Source organism: Sinocyclocheilus grahami, unplaced genomic scaffold, assembly GCF_001515645.1.
Source record: "Sinocyclocheilus grahami isolate Dianchi unplaced genomic scaffold, SAMN03320097.WGS_v1.1 scaffold32.1, whole genome shotgun sequence".
NCBI lineage: Eukaryota > Metazoa > Chordata > Actinopteri > Cypriniformes > Cyprinidae > Sinocyclocheilus > Sinocyclocheilus grahami.
The window spans coordinates 5,538,677-5,543,838 of record NW_015505211.1 but is presented as its reverse complement, the minus strand read 5'-3'; positions in this window follow the sequence as shown (position 1 = coordinate 5,543,838).

Below are 5,162 nucleotides of genomic sequence, written 5' to 3'. Positions count from 1 at the left end.
GAGATGTGAGGGCCTGTGTTGCAAGCGGAAGCAGCTTCACGCTTGCTTCGGCTGCTGTAGCTGTAGGCCGCGAGTAAGTGGAAAGGTTAGTGACATTTAGCGGGACAAGCGGAAATGCCTGGGTAGCCTGCGGTGTTGCCGACTTAGCAATTTGTTGCTAGATTTGGCAACATTAATACGTTTCTGTTGAAAACGCATCTTTTCCTCTTGTTTTGGCCTTCCATCCATGCTAAAACAAGGAGTCCAGGAAAACAGAGCTTTAAAAACGCTTTCCAGAGCGGATAAATTTGAAAATGCTGTTTTCACATTGCAGAAACGGAAGCTTTTGAAAACGATGAAGCATGTTTAGTCGTGTAAAGCATTGTACCAATGAACATGTTTATACCAGTAACGTTAATTTTGCAGTTATGTGCTATTCACTTTCACACTGTTGCTAAAGATATTTACTTTGCACACTCTTCATATTACAGTCCTAAAAAAGATGACAGAAAATGTACTCACGATTGCTGTCCTGCGGCAAAACAGAGAACAGTTGCGTTTTAGATCAATTCTGAGTGAGCGTGCCGTGGGCGCGTCAGTGGATGGTGAAATATTTCCATAAAGGAATTGATGGAAACTGCGTGAAACTTATGTCTGTTCCGTCTGTATCATCTTGGTGAGGTTTTATACGGGGAGAGGGCTCCGAGCTCGGTAATTACTCTCGAACCCGGGGTACTCCCCCTGTCCGGGGAGAGGGGTCCAAGCTTGGGTCTAAGCCCGGACCCAAAGCGCTCCCCCGAAGATGCAATTAGTATGGGACAGCAGCCAGAAAGGAGCATTGATAACCCCCCAAAATTAGCAAAACTTAAAATTGGTGGGGTGCTGGACATCACTTGTAGTAGCGGCACTGCTGAGGCTTAGAATAGAGAACTAGAGGTTTCTGCGTAAGCGGGCACTGCTGCGGCATCTGAAAAAGAAAAACTCCTGTGGGAGTGGGAACTGCTACGGCATCTGAAAAGAAACATGGCTTCTGCGTAAGCGAGCGCTGCTGCGGCATCTGAAAAGAAAACCCCTGTGGGAGTGGGAACTGCTACGGCATCTGGAAAGAGAAAATGGCTTCTGCGGAAGCAAGCGCTGCTGTGGCAGTGTAAAATATAGATAATGGCTTCTGCAGAAGCAAGCGCTGCTGTGGCAGTGTGAAATATAGATAATGGCTTCTGCAGAAGCAAGCGCTGCTGTGGCAGTGTAAAATATAGATAATGGCTCCAGCGGGAGCGGGAACTGCTGCGGCAGTGGGAAAATATGGAAATGCTCCTGTGGGAGCAGGAACTGCTGCGGCAGTGGGGAAATATGGAAAAGCTCCTGCGGGAGCGGGAACTGCTGCGGAGATCAATTCTGAGTGAGCGTGCCGTGGGCGCGTCAGTGGATGGTGAAATATTTCCATAAAGGAATTGATGGAAACTGCGTGAAACTTATGTCTGTTCCGTCTGTATCATCTTGGTGAGGTTTTATATATGCACAGTAAGGCTAATGTAACGCTTTCAGACATTTCAGTGTGGATGATAAACTTTGGGAAAGTTTTTTATTTATTTATTTTTTAATTGCTTTAAAAAAAATGTCATCCACATCCGTTTATGTCATAACGTCGTTTAACAAACTTTAGCCAAGAAAACCTGCTTTTAGCTACTTCACCTGAAATTTTATTAATTTGCAACGCGGCCTGCGCCGCTAGCGGAGGCAGCCTCAAAGTCGTCTGCTATGAGAGCTGGAGGCCCGGCTGCATACGGTGCTGCGGCCGGAAGAGCCGCGGTGAAAGGCTGAGCTGCAGCGGGAGGCGAGTGAGGCTGAAGGCCTGCTGCTGCTGCGACCCAGCGCTCGAGGAGAGGAGAGCTTGTGCGGGACGATGGTGGTGTCGAGTGAGGCGAGCTCGGGGCTTTGCACGGTCTATTGGCTAGAGGGTGTGGCTGGTCGAGAAGAGCAGCGGCCGCGATGAAGCCTGGTGCTCGGTGGCCGTGTCTGGCGGGGAAGGAGTGATTGTGGGGCCGGCAAATTGCGGCGGATCTGAAAAAATCCCCAGTATAGGTCTCTTAGTTGGACGAGAAATTGGGTCTGTGATAAGATGGCAAAGGGAGTGAACCGAATGCTGAAAGACTAGAGATAATGGCGGTAAGGCTGCTTTGATTATTTATAGAGCTTGTGCTGATTGGATAGATGGTGTAATTACTGATGATGAACTGGCCGTGTTAATTATCTGCGCGTGCTCCTCCCGAAATTTGTTAATAAAACATGACTTAACATAACAGTCATTAATGCACAAATTAGATGTATTACATAAATGCCTGATATGCAGTTTATGCAGCTTGGCTCGGAGAAATAGAGATGAACTCATGGAGTCACGTAAGATAATCTGTCAAGTCCTGTCCCAATAAAGACGTAACTTTGCGTGAATTAAATAATATGCAGCCATGAATGGGCGTGTGTTGGAAATAAAAGTGCTGAATTTAATTCGCTCTCTGTTTTATATGCTCATCGTCTCATGAAGGCGGAGTCACGTAGGCTAAGATAATCCATCAATTAAATGATACAGCCATGAATGAGCGCATGTTGGAAATAAAAACGCAAAATTTAGTTCTCTCTCTGTTGTATATTTGCTCATCATTAGTCTCGTGAAGCCGCTTTCATATTGCTGTTCACTCACCGGGTTGATGCTCAGGAAATGCTCCAGCACGGCCACCACATGTAACTTTTAACAAGATTCATTTGTTTAAAACACCCCTAAATTGTATTAACATTTACTATATAATCATTATTTCACTAATAAACATCTAAATAAATACATCTCTATGGAAACTAATTTATTATCTCCACGAGCGATCGCATAGATAAACTGCACTGTCAGCAGGCATTTCATAATCTAGAATGACAAAAACATTATTAGTAATTCTGATATAACATGCCAGTTGAGAAATGCAATAAAGTACAATGTTTTGTTTGTTATATTTCAATATTCCAGAGAATATTATTCAGTGAATTAACATTATCCAGTGAGTTATTATTCACTTTTTAGCCTATTAAACAGCTTATAAACCTACTAAAACTGTAGTTTAAAATGAAGTTGGTATGACTCAGGGAATTGGATTCCAATTGGAATCGAATTGGAGTGACGCCATTGCTGTGTGCCATGCCATGAGATGTGAGCGGAGTTTCTTCACTCGACTCTACTCCAATATTCACTCATTCAGCGGCACGGGGAAAGACCCGAACTCATCTGTACACACACTCGAGGGCTGTTCACAGTGTGCCGGTTTTTTTTTCCCATCACCATGCCACCGAAGAAAAATCCAGCGTGGGAAGAGGTGGACGAAATTAGAAAGTCACTAGACTTTCTTGCGGAGGATGTAATGGTAATAAAGACTCAACAGAAACAACTTCTCGGACTGCTGGAGGAAGTCAAGATACTGCGTATTCAAAACGCATAAAAAGATAAAAGAATAGCAGATCTGGAGCGGAGAGTGGAGGATTTGGAGCAATACTCCAGAATTAATGACGTGGTCATTACCGGGCTCAAGATCAAACCTTGGTCTTATGCACGCGCAGTGACCGCTGACAACGGGGGTGAGCCCTGCGAGATGGAGGTGAGCTCCGCGGAACAACAGGTGGCGGCCTTTCTCGAGTCCAGAGGGATTACGCTAGATGTGGACAACATTGAGGCATGCCACTCTCTCCCCAGGAGGAAGGACAACGACATGCCAGCAGTGATATTGAGGTTTGTGAACAGAAAAAATAAGATCGCACTGCTTAAACAAGGAAAGAAATTGAAGGGCACTAATGTATTCATGAATGATCACCTAACCAAGAGGAATGCGGATATAGCCGAAAAGCCAGGTATCTGAGGAAGCAAAACAAAATTCAAAACACTTGGGTTACTAACTGCAAAATATTCATCAAACTTAACGGAACACCAGAGGAGGCTAAGGTTTTGGTCATTAGAAGCATGGAGGAGCTGGATAAATATAACTGAGAACGCTACTGGATCAATTAGGTAAAAGAAAACCCCCCCAAAAAAACAGTAACAACTGTGTACACCAACACAATAACATTCAAACACATTTCACTTACTTCAAGAGTCATTAACAACATAGGGCTACAACAAAGGATTCTGAACTATGAACACTTGGAACTGAAATCATTTGATTACACTGAGCATAATGAACAAGACTTGGAAGATGAAATAGACCCTGATAACATGTTTTTCTCATCTATCAATATTAGCTGTAACTACTTTACTGAAGATGATTATAACAACAGTATCAACTCAGAAGGGAAATTTTCAATCATACACTTCAACAGCAGAAGCATGTATACAAACGCATGTAAAAAGATTATTTACAACAGTTTATACATCCATTCAGTATTATAGCAATATCCGAAACATGGTTCAATGAGGATAAAGGAATTGATTTTGAATTAGAAGGTTATGACCTCAATTATATAAACAGAGTAAACAAAGCAGGTGGGGGAGTTACTATATATGTCCATAAAAATTTTAAGTTTAAAGTAATTGACAAGATGACATTAACAATAAATGATATACTAGAATGTATATCGATTGAAATTTACAATGAAAAGAAAAAAAATATTATTATAAGTTGTATATATAGGTCACCGGGTTCAAGTATGGAGTCATTTATTGACTGGATGGAAAAAATATTTTCTATAACAAGTAACAAAATGCTATTCATATGTGGAGATTATAATATAGATCTGATAAATCCAAATAAACATAATATAACAGATGAATTTGTGAACAGTATGTACAGTATGAGTTTATACCCAACCATCACAAGACCCAGTAGAATTACTTCACACAGTGCCACACTCATTGATAATATTTTCACAAATAACATTGAATACACTAATGTCAGTGGCCTAATGATATGTGACATAACTGACCATCTGCCAGTCTTCACATTGTATGATGATGATTATAAAAATAACAAAACTACCCAAAAAGCTGAATATAAACATATAAAGACAGAAAAAGCTATTAATTCACTCAATTGCGACTTAATGGAACAAGACTGGAACATTGTATACAGAGAAAAAGATGTGGATAGAGCATACAATAGTTTTTTAGAAATATTTAGCACGTTATATAACAAAAACTGTCCCATTCGTCGAAT